Genomic DNA, 22,625 nt, shown 5'->3' on the forward strand with positions numbered 1-22,625 from the left:
AGCCCCTAAAAAGTACTGGAAGGATAAAGATTTTTTTTAATACAAGTGATTTACAAATCTGTTTAACTTTCTGGCACCAGTTGATTTAAAAAAAAAAGTTTTCCACGGTAGTACCCCTTTAAGCCAATGTTTCCCAACCATGGTGCATCCAGCTGTTGCAAAACTACAACTCCCAGCATGCCCGGACAGCCAACGGCTGTCCGGGCATGCTGGGAGTTGTAGTTTTGCAACAGCCAGAGGCATCCTGGTTGGGAAACACTGGCCTAGGCCCATAAAGTATTCTTATGATAAATTTGGCTCTAATGATTGAATGCATATATGTGTGTATACAGTACATGTATGTATATGGTTACTGACATGTACATAAACACATAGGTATGAACCAATACAAATCCACAGACGGCTATATGTATATACTCCATATGTAGAATTATATGTACACAGGGCAATAGTACTTGCTCTGAGGAGAGTCTCGCCCTTTCCTTCTCCTCCATACGCTCAGACTTCTGCGGTGACCGAACGTTCCTGCTGCGCGATATATTCTGCAGAACAAAAAACTGCAAAAGCCAAAATAAATGCATTAAATACTGCGCTGTGTGGTCTGTGGTGTGCAGCGTTTTGTGTATGTGTATGTGTAGCATCATGGCAGATCTTCAAGATTATGAATGGTTCCACATGATCAGGATAGCCAATCTGAGGACAGCAAAAATAAGAGAGGGGGCAGAGTAACACTGCAAGATCAGACTGCATGGGTTTGTTTGTAGTCTGTTACCATAACAACACCTGGGTTTGTTTGTAGTCTGTTACCATAACAACACCTGGGTTTGTTTGTAGTCTGTTACCATAACAACACCTGGGTTTGTTTGTAGTCTGTTACCATAACAATACCTGGGTTTGTTTGTAGTCTGTTACCATAACAACACCTGGGTTTGTTTGTAGTCTGTTACCATAACAACAAATGGGTTTGTTTGTAGTCTGTTACCATAACAACAAATGGGTTTGTTTGTAGTCTATTACCATAACAACACCTGTGTTTGTTTGTAGTCTGTTACCATAACAACACATGGGTTTGTTTGTAGTCTGTTACCATAACAACAAATGGGTTTGTTTGAAGTCTGTTACCATAACAACACATGGGTTTGTTTGTAGTATGTTACCATAACAACACCTCGGTTTGTTTGTAGTCTGTTACCATAACAACACATGGGTTTGTTTGTAGTCTGTTACCATAACAACACTTGGGTTTGTTTGTAGTCTGTTACCATGACAACACATGGGTTTGTTTGAAGTCTGTTACCACAACAACAAATGGGTTTGTTTGTAGTCTGTTACCATAACAACACATGGGTTTGTTTGTAGTCTGTTACCATAACAACACATGGGTTTGTTTGTAGTCTGTTATCATAACACATGGGTTTGTTTGTAGTCTGTTACCATAACAACACATGGGTTTGTTTGTAGTCTGTTACCATAACAACACATAGGTTTGTTTGTAGTCTGTTACCATAACAACACCTGGGTTTGTTTGTAGTCTGTTACCATAACAACACATGGGTTTGTTTGTAGTCTGTTACCATAACAACAAATGGGTTTGTTTGTAGTCTGTTACCATAACAACACATGGGTTTGTTTGTAGTCTGTTACCATAACTACACATGGGTTTGTTTGTAGTCTGTTACCATAACAACACTTGGGTTTGTTTGTAGTCTGTTACCATAACAACACATGGGTTTGTTTGTAGTCTGTTACCATAACTACACATGGGTTTGTTTGTAGTCTGTTACCATAACAACACATGGGTTTGTTTGTAGTCTGTTACCATAACAACACTTGGGTTTGCTTAGGAGCTGTATACAGAAAACGGTAGGAAACTTTTCATAAACATTTGCACAATTTGAAAACCACTGATAAAGAGCATCAGGCCATCTAACGGGGTCCTTACGTGTGTGGTCTACAGATCCACTACAGATTTTAACCCCTTAAGGACCCGGGGTTTTTCCGTTTTTGCATTTTCATTTTTTCCTCCTTACCTTTTAAAAAATCATAACTCTTTCAATTTTGCACCTTTAAAAATCCATATGATGGCTTATTTTTTGCGCCACCAATTCTACTTTGTAATGACGTCAGTCATTTTACCCAAAAATCTACGGCGAAACGAAAAAAAAAATCACTGTGAGACAAAATTGGAAAAAAAATACGGCATTCTGTAAATTTTGGGGGCTTCCGTTTCTACGCAGTGCATTTTTCGGTAAAAATGACACCTTATCTTAATTCTGTAGGTCCACACGGTTAAAATGATCCCCTACTTATATAGGTTTGATTTTGTGGTACTTCTGGACAAAATCATAGCTACATGCAGAAAAATGTATACGTTTAAAATTGTCATCTTCTGACCCCTATAACTTTTTTATTTTTCCGCGTATGGGCAGTATGAGGACTCATTTTTTGCGCCGTGATCTGAAGTTTTTAGCGGTACCATTTTTGCATTGATAGGACTTATTGATTCATTTTTTCATGATATAAAAGGTGACCAAAAATACACTATTTTGGACTTTGGAATTTTTTTGCGCGTACGTCATTGACCGTGCGGTTTCATTAAAGATATATTTTTATAATTCGGACATTTCCGCACGCAGCGATATCACATATGTTTATTTTTATTTACACAGTTTTTTTTTTTTTAATAGGAAAAGGGTGATTCAAACTTTTATTAGGGAAGGGGTTAAATGATCTTTATTCCCTTTTTTTTCCACTTTTTTTTGCAGTGTTATAGCTCCCATAGGGACCTATAACACTGCCCACACTGATCTTTTACATTGATCAATGGTTTCTCATAGGAAACCATTGATCAATGATTCTGCCGCTTGACTGCTCACACCTGGATCTCAGGCACTGAGCAGTCATTTGGCAATCAGACAGCGAGGAGGCAAGGTAAGGGACCCTCCTGCTTTGTCTCAGCTGTTCGGGATGCCGCAATTTTGCCACGGACATCCCGAACAGCCCCCTCAGCTAACCGGCAACGATTTACTTTCACTTTAGACGCGGCGTTCAACTTTGAACGCCGTGTCTAAAGGGTTAATAGCGCGCGGCACCGCGATCAGTGCTGCGCGCTATTAGCCACGGGCCCGAACCGTGTTATAGAATGGGAGCGGACTCATGACGTACCGGTACGTCATGGGTTCTGTAGGGGTTAAAGGGGTTATCCACCATAAGGTGATTTTAGTACGTACCTGGCAGACAGTAATGGACATGCTTAGGAAGGATCTGCGCTTGTCTTGGGGCTAAATGGCTATGCTGTGAGATTACCATAACACTGTGGCTAGCTTTTTGTGAACTGGTATTTCCTGTTTGAGTTTTCTTTTTTGCCTACAAATCCCAGAATTCCATTTTCCTCCCTCCCAAACATCAGCTACCCCACCCATTGAAACATAAACAAGTTGCATCCATTCAAAAGACCTGTGGTTTTCAATCAGGGTGCCTATAGCTGTTGCATTAGTTGCAGATTGATCTCTCTCCCACCAAGCGATTGCTCCACCCATTGAAGCAGACAGGCTCCCTGTCATCAGCTGACTAGTGATGTCAGGTCTTGGCCGCATTGCAACCTGGGAAAAAATCTGAGACAACAGTAATTTTGTATGCTGCTAAAAATAAATATTGAGGTGAAAATCACAGAAGAATTGTGAGAAAACCGTCACACACAGGTACAGACACTATATTATGAACTACACTAACTTTACAGCCCCTGTAGCATAGTAAAAAAAAAGTGGAATACCCCTTTAATCCTACACTGAAACTAATGAAATCTGCTGCAAAAATTCACAACAAAAAATAGCACGCTTCAGGAATTTTCTAATGACTCCCAGCACTTGAAATCAGAACAAACACAACTAGAAAAATTATTATTGTGTATGGAAGGAGGTGCATGGATAAAAAAAAAAAAAGCGACATAAAGTGAAGGTGTAACCCCCAAACTTTTTAAATCTTTACTACATTATTGATACCAGCAACTGGCTGAACATATGTACAGAATATTCTTAGTCCAAAGAATGTAAATAATATGATCAGTGGGGGAGATTTACCAAAACCTGTGCAGAGGAAAAGTTGATTAGTTGCCCAAAGCAACCAATCAGATCGCTGCTTTCATTTTCTAAAATGCCTCTAAAAGGAGCAACTGGTCAACTTTTCCTCTGCACAGGTCTTGAGAAATTTTCCCCCGTGTGTCTGAGCACCCCTAGAGTAGTTTCTCTTTCCTCCCAACATGTTTTTTTTCACTATTTATGGTGACTTCATCAGAGGAGGTATAGTATGTTCACAAAGCAATTCAGCAATTTTGGACTATACTGGTGCCAGTATGGTTTGGCAATGATTACCAAGCCTTTAAAATCTGTACCTCAGTATTGGTACTAACAACAGGCTGTACATATTTACTAAATATTCTTGATATGGAGAATATGAATAATATGATCAGTGTGTATAAGCACCCCTAGAATCGTTTCCAACGTGTTTCTGTCACTGATTATGATGACTTCATCAGGGGAGATATAGTATGTTCACAAAGCAATTTGGCAATTCAGCAAATTTGGACTATACCGGTGCCAGTATATTTTGGCAATGAAACAATGTAAATATAAGAAGAATGAGACATACGGTTTAATAGGTTGTCACTCCCCACATGACTATGCACACAAACTTGACCTGTGATCTACTTATAGTAGTGCATCAGTGGATGCATATTATACTGCAATAAGATGAAGACAAATCTAATAGATTCTCCTCATGGATCACTGTCTTAGTCCACAGGTATAGTTGAAGAGACCAAAGAGTCATTATAATGAGGTACAGTCTCTATGACATTAAATACGGTGTGAACTTCAATGGCAGGAGCCGGAGACCTTCAAAAGTTTACAAAGAAGATTCTCATTCCATGACTACAAGTGGAGATCTTAAGATACATCAGTAATGGCTTATAGCTTGTGTAGGTATAGACGGAAGGATGAAGCAGTTTGTCAGCCTATGTATGGACGTATAAATCTGCAGGTTCCCTCTTCAGCAGTGGTGTACAATGAAGACAGGGGGCGCCACATCAGAGATCAAACTAGACCCCCATATTGGTGACAAGTCCCCCCCCCCCATATATTGGTGACAAGGTCCCCACCCTATATTGGTGACAAGGCCTCCACCCCCACCACATATTGGTGACAAGTCCCCCCCCCCCATATTGGTGACAAGGCCTCCACCCCATACTAGTGACAAGCCCCCCCCCCATATTGGTGACAAGGCCTCCACTACATATTAGTGACAAGCCCCCCCCCTATTGGTGACAAGCCCCCCCTATATTGGTGACAAGGCCTCCCTCCCATATTGGTGACAAGGCCTCCCTCCCATATTGGTGACAAGGCCTCCCCCACATATTGGTGACAAGGCCTCCATCCCATATTGGTGACAAGCCCCCCACTGTATTGGTGACAAGGCCTCCCCCATATTGGTGACAAGGCCTCCCCCCCCCCCATGTTGGTGACAAGGCCTCCCCCCCCCCCCGTATTGGTGACAAGGCCTCCCCCCATATTGGTGACAAGGCCTCCCCCACATATTGGTGACAAGGCCTCCACCCCATATTGGTGACAAGGCCTCCCCCCCCCCATATTGGTGACAAGGCCTCTACCCCATATTGGTGACAAGGCCTCCCCCCCCCATGTTGGTGACAAGGCCTCCCCCCCATATTGGTGACAAGGCCTCCCCCACATATTGGTGACAAGGCCTCACCCCATATTGGTGACAAGGCCTCCCCCCCCCCATATTGGTGACAAGTTCTCCATCCCATATTGGTGACAAGGCCCCCCCCCCATATTGGTGACAAGGCCTCCCCCACATATTGGTGACAAGGCCTCCCCCCCCCCCATATTGGTGACAAGTTTTCCATCCCATATTGGTGACAAGGCCTCCCCCCCATATTGGTGACAAGGCCTCCATCCCATATTGGTGACAAGCCCACCCATATTGGTGACAAAGCCTCCCCCCCATATTGGTGACAAAGCCTCCCCCCATATTGGTGACAAGCTTCCCCCACCCCCATATTGTTGTTTGTTTCCCTCTCCATGCACTTTCCATGATCCTTTAAAGGGGTGCTCCACTGACCAGTGTTCGGAACATTTTGTTACGAACGATGTGCGCATGCTGCAGGGGTCAGCCACACCCCCTTGTGATGTCATGCCACGCCCCCTCAATGCAAGTCTCTGGGAGGGGGCGTGGTGGTCGCCATGCCCCCTCCCATAGACTTGCATTGAGGGTGTGTCACGTGACGTCCCGAGGTGCGTGGCTGACCCCCGCAGCGTGCGCACATCGTTCAAAACTAAATGTTCCGAACACTGGTCAATGGAGCACCCCTTTAACCAGTTCCCAACCTTAAGATGGTATTTCTGTAGGGGAGTCCTGTAACTGTTCTGCACAGGACGGATGGATGCATTAGTACGACCTAGGCCTCATTCAGCATCTGTTACAATGTGTCAGAGAAGACAGAGGTCCGCGTCCTACAGAGGTGCAGATAGCATCATGGATGTTGACAATACAGAATGGGGGAGATTTATCAAAACCCGTCCAGAGGAAAAGTTGCCCAGTTGCCCATAGCAACCAATCAGATCGCTTCTTTCAGTTTTAACAAGGCCTCTGCAAAATGAAAGAAGCGATCTGATTGGTTGCTATGGGCAACTGGGCAACTTTTCCTCTCCACAAGTTTTGATAAATCTCCCCCAATGTGTGTCGGTTCACATCCGCACAGATCCTTATTTTCAGATAATGTTAAAAAAATATCGCAGCGTGCAGCATTATTTATTCCACGCTAAAATGATGGAAACCCAACGGATGCCATTAGTTAGTAGTGCTAAGACCCCCGTATGGCCAACTGCGTATCACTGTCCCGCGTGCTCCCCGTCTAATACCTTGGAGAAGCCATGTAACCGATCACTCTGCATTCTGCAATGCGTTGGGGAGATTGAGTGACAGGAATCACATGACTCCTCCATAGGACTCCATGTTGTAGACGGGAAGCATACGGTGTGAGAGAAAGGGGGAACGGAGCTGCAACGGGGGCTGGAATAAGAAGGATTAAAGGAAATGGACTTGAGTTATACCAGATAAATGTACAACTAAAAATATGGAGAAATAAGTTAATATTAATCTGCTGAGGGCAAAGAGATTATAGTGAGTGATGGTTCCTCCTCTTGGTGGAAGATGGTAGGAGTAGTAGTTTTGCAACATTTTAAGGTCCACAGTTTAGAGACTAAGCTGGAAGTTGTAGTTTTGCATCAGTTGGAGGTCCACATTAGAGATGAGCGAACTTACAGTAAATTCGATTCGTCACGAACTTCTCGGCTCGGCAGTTGATGACTTTTCCTGCATAAATTAATTCAGCTTTCAGGTGCTCCCGTGGGCTGGAAAAGGTGGATACAGTCCTAGGAGACTCTTTCCTAGGACTGTATCCACCTTTTACAGCCCACCGGAGCACCGGAAAGCTGAACTAATTTACGCAGGATAAGTCATCAACTGCCGAGCCAAGAAGTTCGTGACGAATCGAATTTACTGTAAGTTCAGACTTCTATGGGAGAAAAACGCCATGATTCCAGGGGGAAATAAACGCCATAGGCTCAACACGCTGTGATTTTGCAAAACCGCCAAGGAGCTGAAAAAGAGTGTAAAAACTTCAAAAGGATTTAAAAAAAAAAAAAACACGAAATTGAAAAAGTGAAAAAAGAATTTTGCGTGTTTTCATTGATTTACAGCTAACATCTGGCCGCAGCGTTTTTTGGCCGAAAAAATGCGATGTAGCAGAATTGGCGTTTTTCTTGGCATTTTTCTAAAAAATAAAAAATAAAAAAAAAAATATAAAAACAAGTGGAATTCCAGCCTTAGAGTGTAGTGTGAATTCACCCTAAATCAGGTTGCAATTTCTAAGTGCAGCCAAAAAATTGCCTAAAAAAAAGGTCAAACAATATGAAAAAATAACAAAATAATAATAATTAAAAAAAAAAAAACAGAAAGTATTATGCACTTTTACGGCAAGAAAAAGAAAAAAATGGGTGAAAAATTAGGCGTAATTTAGAAATTTTTTTATGCTTCAAAATTCATATATAGCCTTAAAGCGAGGGTCAAGGGGGAGAGTTATCAAAACCTGCAATCAGATCGCTTCTTTCATTTTTAAAGAGGCCTGTGGAAAATAAAAGAAGCAATCTGATTGGTTGCTATGGGCAACTGCACCACTCTTCCTCTACGCAGGTTTTGCTAAATCTCCCCCATGGGGTTAATCTCAGATTGTGAATACCGTGTCATGTGACGTAGGATGTGCAGCATACACGCCTGTGGCCAGAATCTGCTTAGGCCCAATATTTGCAGCCGACAGTGATGTAATAACAGACACCTACCACTAGATGGCTCCAGTACACCACGTAATACATTATAATTCATTGTTTAGTGCGCACGCTGAAGGTCATTTACAACATACAGCAATGCAGAAACATGGTGCAAACACTACAGACGTGCGCAATCACACTGGGATTTTCAGAAAGCATGTTTTATTTTCTGATTATAAAACCTTAACCCCTTAAGGACGCAGGGTTTTTCCGTTTTTGCATTTTCATTTTTTCCCCATCACCTTCTAAAAATCATAACGCTTTCAATTTTGCACATAAAATTCCATATGATGGCTTATTTCTTGCGCCGCTAATCCTACTTTGCAGTGACATTAGTCATTTCACCCAAAAATCCATGGCGGAATGGAAAAAAAATTCATTGTGCAACAAAATTGAAGAAAAAATGTAATTTTGTAACTTTTGGGGGCTTCCGTTTCTACGCAGTACATTTTTCGGTAAAAATGACACCTTATCATTATTCTGTAGGTCCATACGGTTAAATCGATCCCCTACTTATATAGGTTTGATTTTGTCGTACTTCGGGAAAAAAATCATAACTACATGCAGGAAAATTTATATGTTAAATACTCTCATCTTCTGACCCCTATAACTTTTTTTTATTTTTCCGTGTATGGGGCGGTATGAGGGCTCATTTTTGCACCGTGATCTGAAGTTTTTATCGGTACCATTTTTGTATTGATTGGACTTTTTGATCACTTTTTATTCATTTTTTCATGATATAAAAAGTGACCAAAAGTGCACTATTTTGGACTTTGGAATTGTTTTGCGCGTACGCCATTGACCGTGCGATTTAAATAACAATATATTTTTATAGTTCGGACATTTCCGCACGCGGCGATACCACATATGTTTATTTTTATTTACACTGTTTTTTTTTTATGGAAAAAGTGGGGTGATTCAAACTTTTATTAGGGAAGGGGTTAAATTACTTTTGTTAATTTTTGCAGTGTTATAGCTCCCACAGGTACGCCCTACGTCCTTAAGGAGTTAAAGGGATATTCCCACCTCAACTAACATAGTTACACTTGTAGGACACGTCAAGTCAGATATGTTTGCAAATACATTCATTTAGCAACTGACCCTCCTCTTGATATTCCTGCTCCTTTCCTTATTGACAGCTCATTGCCTAGGTCTGTTTCCCAACCAGGGTGCCTCCAGCTGTTGCAAAACTACAACTCCCACCTGATAGATATGAGATAGATAGATAGATAGATATGAGATAGATAGATAGATAGATAGATATGAGATAGATAGATATATGAGATAGATAGATAGATATGAGATAGATAGATATATGAGATAGATAGATAGATAGATATGAGATAGATAGATATATGAGATAGATAGATAGATAGATATGAGATAGATAGATATATGAGATAGATAGATAGTTATGAGATAGATATAGATAGATATGAGATAGATAGATAGATATGAGATAGATAGATATATGAGATAGATAGATAGATAGATAGATAGATAGATATGAGATAGATAAATAGATATGAGATAGATAGATAGATAGATAGTTATATGAGAGAGATAGATAGATAGATAGATAGATAGATAGCTAGATAAATAGATAGGGAGATAGATAGACAGATTTGAGATAGATAGATAGATAGATAGTTATATGAGATAGATAGATATGAGATAGATAGATAGATATGAGATAAATAGATAGATATGAGATAGATAGATATGAGATAAATAGATAGATAGATATGAGATAGATAGATAGATATGAGATAGATAGATATGAGATAGATAGATATGAGATAAATAGATGGATAGATATGAGATAGATAGATGAAATAGATACAAAAAGCAAAGGACCGCAGCACACACAGGTAAACTTCAAAATAGGTGAGTATTTATTGCATCTTCACAGCAAAATCAGGTGCACCTATTTTGAAGTTTACCTGTGTGTGCTGCGGTCCTTTGCTATTTGGATTTAACATGGTGACCATGACCAGGAACCAGATGACGGCTTGCACCGAATAGATTGTACTTACCTGCTGTGGTTGTGCTGCTCTTTGGACTTTTATTTTAATTTTTTTTAGATGAGATAAATAGATAGGTAGATAGATAGATAGATAGATAGATAAATATGAGATAGATGGATATGAGATAGATAGATAGATATGAGATAGATAGATATGAGATAGATAGATATGAGATAGATAGATATGAGATAGATAGATAGATATGAGATAGATAGATAGATAGATATGAGATAGATAGATAGATAGATAGATAGATAGATAGATAGATAGATATGAGATAGATAGATATGAGATAGATAGATAGATATGAGATAGATATGAGATAGATAGATAGATAGATATGAGATAGATAGATATGAGATAGATATGAGATAGATAGATAGCAAAGAGATTCTAGAGCAGCACTACCAATATGAGTAAATGCAGGTGCACGCAATCCGAGAAAGCCGGGTCACTGCTACAGTTGGAGATATATACAAAGAAGATTGCAGTACTCGAGGTTCAGGTGAAAAAACTTAGAGTGGTTTTATTCCATCCAAAATGCGAAGTTTCGGTCGCCACATGCGACCATTTTCAAGCATGACAACATAGTGAATGTGCAACATATATATAGGGGGATGGTACACAAAAGTGCAATCAATGACAATTAATAAAAAAAAGCAACGTAATGTGAATTCAGTAAAACTCCCATACAGCAAAAGGGAGACAATGACTTAGTCATAATAAAGTGCATCATATAAGGTACATATGGATCTGTACAGTAAAGTGACAACAGTGCTATATGCGTGCAAAACAATTGGTGTCAGGTGTATTAAAAACATAATTATGCCTAAGATGAAGTTTGCACTCACCAAAATGAAAAAACAGCGTCCCGGCACACTAACGAGGGCACTGCGTCCCACGTGGGCCGTCCCACAATACAGGACAATACACATCAGGTGTGTTGCCAATGAGTGCATGTAGCGTCATGTCAGAGCGTCCATACCCAAGCGCATGCGCCCGTGACTTTCTTCTTCCCAATGCGCATGCGCTTGGGTATGGACGCTCTGACATGACGCTACATGCACTCATTGGCTCTCCTGATGTGTATTGTCCTGTATTGTGCGACGGCCCACGTGGGACGCAGTGCCCTCGTTAGTGTGCCGGGACGCTGTTTTTTCATTTTGGTGAGTGCAAACTTCATCTTAGGCATAATTATGTTTTTAATACACCTGACACCAATTGTTTTGCACGCATATAGCACTGTTGTCACTTTACTGTACAGATCCATATGTACCTTATATGATGCACTTTATTATGACTAAGTCATTGTCTCCCTTTTGCTGTATGGGAGTTTTACTGAATTCACATTACGTTGCTTTTTTTTATTAATTGTCATTGATTGCACTTTTGTGTACCATCCCCCTATATATATGTTGCACATTCACTATGTTGTCATGCTTGAAAATGGTCGCATGTGGCGACCGAAACTTCGCATTTTGGATGGAATAAAACCACTCTAAGTTTTTTCACCTGAACCTCGAGTGCTGCAATCTTCTTTGTATATATCTCTAGATAGATAGATAGATATGAGATAGATAGATAGATAGATAGATATGAGATAGATAGATATATAGGAGATAGATAGATAGATAGATAGATATGAGATAGATAGATAGATATGAGATAGATATGAGATAGATAGATATGAGATAGATATGAGATAGATAGATAGATATGAGATAGATAGATAGATAGATGTGAGATAGATAGATATGAGATAGATAGATAGATATGAGATAAATAGATAGATATGAGATAGATAGATAGATATGAGATAGATAGATAGATATGAGATAGATAGATATGAGATATAGATAGATATGAGATAGATAGATAAATAGATAGATAGATATGATATAGATAGGAGATAGATAGATATGAGATAGATATGAGATAGATAGATATGAGATAGATAGATATGAGATAGATAGATAGATAGATAGATAGATATGAGATAGATATGAGATAGATAGATATGAGATAGATATGAGATAGATAGATATGAGATAGATAGATAGATAGATATGAGATAGATAGATAGATATGAGATAGATAGATATGAGATAGATAGATAGATATGAGATAAATAGATAGATATGAGATAGATAGATAGATATGAGATAGATAGATAGATATGAGATAGATAGATAGATATGAGATATAGATAGATATGAGATAGATAGATAAATAGATAGATAGATATGATATAGATAGGAGATAGATAGATATGAGATAGATAGATGATAGATATGAGATAGATAGATAGATATGAGATAGATAGATAGATAGATAGATAGATAAATAGATAGATAGATATAGAGTAGATAAAAGGCAGCACTCCCATATGAGGTGAAAATAAACTAGTGTTTTATTCCGTGATGCAGACAACGTTTCGGCGATCTCTCACCGCCATTTTCAAGTGCAAATAAGTGATACATAAGGGGTGTAATACACGCCCCACAATCAGTGACATCATAACAATTAGCATAATTAGAAAACAAAATATAGGAAACAAAATGGTGTCACTAATGTATCGGCTCCTCGCTCATATCACAAAAAATTAATAAATAAATCAATAATGTAAATTATAAAAATAAATAAATATCTAGCAGATCCCAAAAATGGTTGCGGTTGTATTCTGTTCCCGTTGTCATCATGACTGTATTCACATAATCTAGAAAAAGAAAGAAAATTAAAATCAAATCTCTGAAATAGAAAGTATCACTCAATACTGAACATCCACCTGGACTCATTACAAGGGGCTACACTGGACCATTACAAGGGGCTACACTGGTCATTACAAGGGGCTACACTGGACCATTACAAGGGGCTACACTGGTCATTACAAGGGTCTACACTGTCATTACAAGGGTCTACACTGTCATTACAAGGGGCTACACTGGTCATTACAAGGGGCTACACTGGTCATTACAAGGGGCTACACTGTCATTACAAGGGGCTACACTGTCATTACAAGGGGCTACACTGGTCATTACAAGGGGCTACACTGTCATTACAAGGGGCTACACTGGTCATTACAAGGGGCTACACTGGTCATTACAAGGGGCTACACTGGTCATTACAAGGGGCTACACTGGTCATTACAAGGGGCTACACTGGACCATTACAAGGGGCTACACTGTCATTACAAGGGGCTACACTGGTCATTACAAGGGGCTACACTGGTCATTACAAGGGGCTACACTGGACCATTACAAGGGGCTACACTGGTCATTACAAGGGGCTACACTGGTCATTACAAGGGGCTACACTGTCATTACAAGGGGCTACACTGTCATTACAAGGGGCTACACTGGACCATTACAAGGGGCTACACTGGACCATTACAAGGGGCTACACTGGTCATTACAAGGGGCTACACTGGTCATTACAAGGGGCTACACTGGTCATTACAAGGGGCTACACTGGTCATTACAAGGGGCTACACTGTCATTACAAGGGGCTACACTGGTCATTACAAGGGGCTACACTGGTCATTACAAGGGGCTACACTGTCATTACAAGGGGCTACACTGGTCATTACAAGGGGCTACACTGGTCATTACAAGGGGCTACACTGGTCATTACAAGGGGCTACACTGTCATTACAAGGGGCTACACTGGTCATTACAAGGGGCTACACTGGTCATTACAAGGGGCTACACTGTCATTACAAGGGGCTACACTGGTCATTACAAGGGGCTACACTGTCATTACAAGGGGCTACACTGGTCATTACAAGGGGCTACACTGTCATTACAAGGGGCTACACTGGTCATTACAAGGGCCTACACTGGTCATTACAAGGGGCTACACTGGTCATTACAAGGGGCTACACTGGTCATTACAAGGGGCTACACTGTCATTACAAGGGGCTACACTGGTCATTACAAGGGGCTACACTGGTCATTACAAGGGGCTACACTGTCATTACAAGGGGCTACACTGGTCATTACAAGGGGCTACACTGTCATTACAAGGGGCTACACTGGTCATTACAAGGGGCTACACTGGTCATTACAAGGGGCTACACTGGTCATTACAAGGGGCTACACTGGTCATTACAAGGGGCTACACTGGTCATTACAAGGGGCTACACTGAACCATTACAAGGGGCTACACTGGTCATTACAAGGGGCTACACTGGTCATTACAAGGGGCTACACTGGTCATTACAAGGGGCTACACTGGTCATTACAAGGGGCTACACTGTCATTACAAGGGGCTACACTGGTCATTACAAGGGGCTACACTGGTCATTACAAGGGGCTACACTGGACCATTACAAGGGGCTACACTGGTCATTACAAGGGGCTACACTGGTCATTACAAGGGGCTACACTGTCATTACAAGGGGCTACACTGGTCATTACAAGGGGCTACACTGGTCATTACAAGGGGCTACACTGGTCATTACAAGGGGCTACACTGGTCATTATAAGGGGCTACACTGTCATTACAAGGGGCTACACTGGTCATTACAAGGGGCTACACTGGTCATTACAAGGGGCTACACTGTCATTACAAGGGGCTACACTGGTCATTACAAGGGGCTACACTGTCATTACAAGGGGCTACACTGTCATTACAAGGGGCTACCCTGGTCATTACAAGGGGCTACACTGTCATTACAAGGGGCTACACTGGTCATTACAAGGGCCTACACTGGTCATTACAAGGGGCTACACTGGTCATTACAAGGGGCTACACTGTCATTACAAGGGGCTACACTGGTCATTACAAGGGGCTACACTGGTCATTACAAGGGGCTACACTGTCATTACAAGGGGCTACACTGGTCATTACAAGGGGCTACACTGGTCATTACAAGGGGCTACACTGGTCATTACAAGGGGCTACACTGGTCATTACAAGGGGCTACACTGGTCATTACAAGGGGCTACACTGAACCATTACAAGGGGCTACACTGGTCATTACAAGGGGCTACACTGGTCATTACAAGGGGCTACACTGGTCATTACAAGGGGCTACACTGGTCATTACAAGGGGCTACACTGGTCATTACAAGGGGCTACACTGGACCATTAGCTCAACATTTTTTGTGTAACAATGAATTCCACATTTAGACCATTTGGTTTTAAGGAATTGAGATCACAGATCCACCTTAATTCTCTTTTCTGCAGGATGGGCACCCTATCCCCCCCCCCCCTTCGCTTGAGTGGGGGGATGTGGTCTACCACCATGCATTTTAAGTCATACTCCGGGTGACCTACTTCCATGAAATATTTAGAGACTGGTAAGTCTCCTCTCTTTTTTCGTATGGCATACAGGTGCTGGTTCAATCTAGTTTTTGTTTCCCCCACATAGATAAGATTGCGGGGACACCATAGAATATAGATTACATGATTGCTGTCACAGGTTAAATAGAATTTTATTGGGATGGTTACACCTGTTTTGGGGTGCAAAAATGCCTGTCCTTTTTGTAGGTACAGTGATCCCTCAACTTACAATGGCCTCAACATACAATAGTTTCAACATACAATGTTTTTTTCTGGACCATTGTAACTTGAAACCAGACTCAACATACAATACAGACAGTCCAGATCTGTGATACCTGTCACAACTGGAGGAAGTGACCAATCAGAATGGACATTTTACTGGTAAATCACCTCTATTAGGCTGGATTCACACTACGTTTTTCAACTACGGTTCCCGCCTACATATTCATTAGTGAAAACGTATGGAACGGTATTGGAAACCGTATAAATAGGCAAAGCATTGCAAACCGTATGCACCCTGATGCCTACCGGTTGCGTACGGTTTGCTTGCAATATGTTTTTAAACAGTACTCCAAACCGTGTTTGACCATGCGCATTTGCATCCTAAAGTCCCCACCCAAGACCCCTCCAATTAAAAATGGACAGAATTTTCAAAAACATGTTTTTTTTTTTAATAAAAACTGACAGAACTGTATGCACTTTTAAAAACAGTATACTGTTTAAAAACGCATACAGTTTACTTTTTCCCATACTGTTCCATCCGTTTTTTTCCCATACGGTTTTTGATAGAAAACGTATGCGGGAACCGTAGTTGAAAAACGTAGTGTGAACCCAGCCTTACTTAAGTGCATGCATTGACTGGTGTCTGGTAGCGCCCCCTACAGTACAGGGAGGTATTACATGTTCTGTACTCTTTACATGTGCCAGGGTTAGCTGCTCCTTTGGAAACCAAGTAAGGGCGGCTCCATTTGGGGCACTGTGTGTACAGTGATCCCTCAACTTACATTGGCCTCAACATACAATAGTTTCAACATACAATGGTCTTTTCTGGACCATTGTAACTTGAAACCAGACTCAACATACAATACTACGGACAGTCCAGATCTGTGAAACGTGTCAATGGCCGGAAGAATAAACTAATCAGAATGGATATTTCACTGGTAAAACCCTAAAGTGCATGCACTGACTGGTGTCTAGTAGCGCCCCCTACAGTACAGGGAGGTATTACATGTTCTGTACTACTCTTTACCTGTATTACTGAAGTGTATGCACTGACTGGTGTCTGGTAGCTCCCCTACAGTACAGGAAGGTATTACATGTTCTGTACTACTCTTTACCTGTATTACTGAAGTGTATGCACTGACTGGTATCTGGTAGCGCCCCCTACAGTACAAGGAGGTATTACATGTTCTGTACTACTCTTTACCTGTATTACTGAAGTGTATGCACTGACTGGTGTCTGGTAGCTCCCCCTACAGTACAGGAAGGTATTACATGTTCTGTACTACTCTTTACCTGTATTACTGAAGTGTATGCACTGACTGGTATCTGGTAGCGCCCCCTACAGTACAGGGAGGTATTACATTTTCTGTACTCTTTACCTGTATTACTGAAGTGTATGCACTGACTGGTATCTGGTAGCGCCCCCTACAGAACAGGGAGGTATTACATTTTCTGTACTCTTTACCTGTATTACTGAAGTGTATGCACTGACTGGTGTCTGGTAGCGCCCCCTACAGTACAGGGAGGTATTACATGTTCTGTACTACTCTTTACCTGTATTACTGAAGTGCATGCACTGACTGGTGTCTGGTAGCGCCCCCTACAATACAAGGAGGTATTACATTTTCTGTACTCTTTACCTGTATTACTGAAGTGTATGCACTGACTGGTGTCTTTTAGCGCCCCCTACAGTACAGGGAGGTATTACATGTTCTGTACTACTCTTTACCTGTATTACTGAAGTGTATGCACTGACTGGTGTCTGGTAGCGCCCCCTACAGTACAGGGAGGTATTACATGTTCTGTACTACTCTTTACCTGTATTACTGAAATGTATGCACTGACTGGTGTCTGGTAGCTCCCCCTACAGTACAGGGAGGTATTACATGTTCTGTACTACTCTTTACCTGTATTACTGAAGTGTATGCACTGACTGGTATCTGGTAGCGCCCCCTACAGTACAGGGCAGTATTACATGTTCTGGACTCTTTACCTGTATTACTGAAGTGCATGCACTGACTAGTGTCTAATAGCGCCCCCTACAATACAGGGAGGTATTACATGTTCTGTACTACTCTTTACCTGTATTACTGAAGTGTATGCACTGACTGGTATCTGGTAGCGCCCCCTACAGTACAGGGAGGTATGACATTTTCTGTACTCTTTACCTGTATTACTGAAGTGTATGAACTGACTGGTGTCTAGTAGCGCCCCCTACAGTACAGGGTGGTATTACATGTTCTGTACTGCTCTTTACCTGTATTACTGAAGTGTATGCACTGACTGGTGTCTGGTAGCGCCCCCTACAGTACAGGGAGGTATTACATGTTCTGTACTACTCTTTACCTGTATTACTGAAGTGTATGCACTGACTGGTGTCTGGTAGCGCCCCCTACAGTACAGGGAGGTATTACATGTTCTGTACTACTCTTTACCTGTATTACTGAAGTGTATGCACTGACTGGTGTCTGGTAGCGCCCCCTACAGTACAGGAAGGTATTACATGTTCTGTACTCTTCAACTGTATTACTGAAGTGTATGCACTGACTGGTGTCTGGTAGCGCCCCCTACACTACAGGGAGGTATTACATGTTCTGTACTCTTTACCTGTATTAATGATGTGTATGAACTGACTGGTGTCTAGTAGCGCCCCCTACAGTACAGGGTGGTATTACATGTTCTGTACTACTCTTTACCTGTATTACTGAAGTGTATGCACTGACTGGTGTCTGGTAGCGCCCCCTACAGTACAGGGAGGTATTACATGTTCTGTACTACTCTTTACCTGTATTACTGAAGTGTATGCACTGACTGGTGTCTGGTAGCGCCCCCTACAGTACAGGGAGGTATTACATGTTCTGTACTACTCTTAACCTGTATTACTGAAGTGTATGCACTGACTGGTGTCTGGTAGCGCCCCCTACAGTACAGGGAGGTATTACATGTTCTGTACTACTCTTTACCTGTATTACTGAAGTGTATGCTATGACTGGTGTCTGGTAGCGCCCCCTACAGTACAGGGAGGTATTACATGTTCTGTACTACTCTTTACCTGTATTACTGAAGTGTATGCACTGACTGGTGTCTGGTTGCGCCCCCTACAGTACAGGGCGGTATTACATTTTCTGTACTCTTTACCTGTATTACTGAAGTGTATGCACTGACTGGTATCTTTTAGCGCCCCCTACAGTACAGGGAGGTATTACATGTTCTGTACTACTCTTTACCTGTATTACTGAAGTGTATGCACTGACTGGTGTCTGGTAGCGCCCCCTACAGTACAGGGAGGTATTACATGTTCTGTACACTTTACCTGTGCCAGGGTTACCTGCTCCTTTGGACATCAGGTTAGGGTGACTCCATTACTTTTTTAGGACATTGAATGTACTGCACAGGACCCAGAAGAAGCTCCTGTCCTCTACATAGATCAGTGCTTCCCAAGCAGGGTGCCCCCAGCTGTTGCAAAACTACAACTCCCAGCATGCCCGGACAGCCTTTGGCTGTCCGGGCATGCTGGGAGTTGTAGTTTTGCAACAGCTGGAAGCACTCTAGTTGGGAAACACTGACATAGACAGTGATTACAGCTCCCAGCAGATCTTTCCTACTTTTATATATAAGGATTTGCTTTATCTATATTAGTTATCTACTTATTTTTATTTTTTTATTCTCACTTTTTCCTAGTTTTGGATGACATTTTGGTGCCTTTAGAACCAATTACCAGGTTTCCATAGAGTTCTGGTCTCAACATACAATGGTTTCAACATACTATGGTCGTCCTGGAACCAATTAATATTGTAACTTGATCATTTAAGGGCCAGGGATGAGACTGTGAGGCGAAAGGTTTATGTATGTGAATATTCTTTGAAGTTCCGCCCTACTTATGCCTGTGAGCCAATGAGAGTTCTGCAAGCACAGTTGTCAGAGCTTAGCAACGTCCCTAGCAACCAATAGAAACTTGCTGGCACGACCAGTATATAAGATCACTCCCTGCCAGCATTCCTGCACATTCACATGGTGGTTTAGCGAGCAGAGTGTTTCTGTTTGTCAATCACAGAGACGGGGTAACCCCCGGTGATAAACTATGAGGTCATTTTTTTGTATAGCCTTATCTAGTTTTTCCTCTGTGTCGACAATTCTGCTAGCCGGCAGAAATTGGCTATATGGCAAACTCTCTGAATCTGAAATGTGTCTTCTTCGTAAAAGTTTGGGCTTTGTACCCACGTCTGCATTCAATAAATTTAATTGGGTGAAAGATTTACATTTATTTACCAGGAAACTACATTGGAAGAAATTCTATGCCAACTGTGAGAGACGCCGTGCCCAGGAACTTGGCCTCCCGGGGATGTCCTCCGGGGTGCAGAGTTACTGGTCGATCTCATGAGTGAGGGGGATCAATCCAGTGGACTAGGTTCCTCTACGCAACTGAGAAATAAAAGCAAAAAGACTCCACCCACAGGAGATCTCTCCTGTGTGGATGTGTTCCTGAACTTGGTTCTAAATGATTTGGACCAGGTTAGGTCAGTTGGCAACACTAACTTCAGCCATGATGAGATGCAGGCGCTGCTCAGATTGGAAAAAGACAAATCTCTGGTAATTAAGCCCTCCGATAAGGGGGGCAACATTGTTTTGATGGACCATCTCAAATATCGTCAGATGTGTCTAGATCTCCTTCTGCTGGATGATTGCTATGAGATCTTAAGAGATGATCCCACTGTGCAATATCGCACTGAACTAGTCGAGATTGTCCAAACAGCTAGGGATGCTGATCTAGTAAGTGAAGAAGAAGCTGACTTTCTGGTACCCCGCCATCCCAGGGTGGCAACTTTCTACTCTTTGCCTAAAATACACAAGGGCACCACACCCCTCAGGGGGAGACCAATTGTCTCGGGCGTGGAAAACCTATCACAAAACGCTGGTGTGTACATTGATGCCATATTAAAAACCTTTGTGATGGCATTGCCCTCATACACCAGAGACACTACTGATCTGTTAAAAAAGATTGATGGTCTGACCCTTGAGGGACATACGTGGCTAGCCAGTATTGATGTGGAGTCCTTATACTCCTGCATTCCCCATGATCTGGGAATAGCGGCGGTTGAGTTTTTTCTATGAAGTAGAGGTTGCCAGTACCGTGCCCATAGCCGATTCGTCATAGACCTGCTCCGGTTCACCCTCACCAAGAATTATTTTCTATTTGACAGACGTACCTTCCACCAGCTCAGAGGGACCGCAATGGGGAGCCCTTGTGCCCCCATATATGCTAATCTCTATCTGGGCTGGTGGGAGGAAACGTTAGTCTTTGGTGAGGAATTGGTGCATTTTACGGAGCAGGTCGGTCTGTGGGCACGGTATATTGACGACATTTTTGTCATATGGAATGGCACCCGTGATGACTTAATATCCTTCATTGATGCTTTAAACAACAATGCAATAGGCCTTAAGTTTACCTTCGAATTGTCATCTGATGAATTACCATTCCTGGATGTCCTCATTAAGAAGGATGATAGGGGGAATTTACAGACAACTGTGTACCGTAAGGCCACTGCAACAAATTCTCTATTGGAATGGACTAGTTTCCATCCGGTACCGTTAAAGCGAGGCATCCCGAAAGGGCAATACTTGAGGATGAAGAGAAATTGTTCATCCCAAGTAGAGTTCAGGAAACAAGCCAATGATTTGAGGCAGCGTTTCCTGGACAGGGGGTATCTGGATTGGGTCCTGCGAAAAGCTTACCAAGACACGAGGGAGGTTGAAAGAGCAGGCTTGCTTGTGCCTAAAACCCGGGAGGTGAGCTCAGACAACCTCATTAGACTAGTGGCTACTTATGATGGGGGAACACAGGATGTCAAACGCATTCTTAGCAAACATTGGGAGATACTGGGGATGGACCCCGACCTTAAAGATGTTGTGGGATCTCACCCCCAGATCTCCTTCAGAAAGGGCAAGAGCCTGAAGGACAGGTTGGTGAAGAGTCACTATGCGCCACTTCAGGCACAAGGAACTTGGCTAGATAGGCAAATTAAAGGATGTTTCCGTTGCAGTGGGTGCATAGCATGTAGGCACATTGAAGTGGCCAAAACCTTTTCTAGCACCAACACGGGACAAATTTACTCCATACGCGACTTCATTAACTGTCGGAGCAGAGGGGTGGTGTATAAAGCGACCTGTAGTTGCGGTATGCAATACGTTGGCAAGACATTTAGAGAGTTCAGAAGGAGAATAGGGGAGCATTTGAGAGACATAAGTAATCTGGCAGACAAGCCGATAGCTCGACATATCAATGGCCAACACGGTGGGGATGCCCAAAATCTGAGATTTGTGGGAATAGAGCTGGTGAGACCTCCCACCAGGGGAGGAGATTGGGATAAACTGATCCTCCAAAAAGAGACCTGGTGGATTTTCACCTTACAGACCCAGGCTCCCCGTGGTCTTAATGAAGCATTGAGTTACGCCTGCTTTTTAGAATAAGCTATTGTCTATGTCTTATGCTCTCCATATGGTTATCCTTGAACTCTCTGTGTTTTCTTTGCCATACATTAAACATCTTGGTTAATTATACCCCCGATACCCCCCCCCCCTTTCCTCATTGCCTTGTCCGTCTTCCTCTCCCCTTTCTATTACCACCCCCCCCCCATTATGTACATGCAATCATCCATCCATTTTTCCTATGCACAAATGCTTTATTTTTATA

The sequence above is a fragment of the Hyla sarda genome, chromosome 8 (genome assembly GCF_029499605.1).
Source record: "Hyla sarda isolate aHylSar1 chromosome 8, aHylSar1.hap1, whole genome shotgun sequence".
Lineage (NCBI taxonomy): Eukaryota > Metazoa > Chordata > Amphibia > Anura > Hylidae > Hyla > Hyla sarda.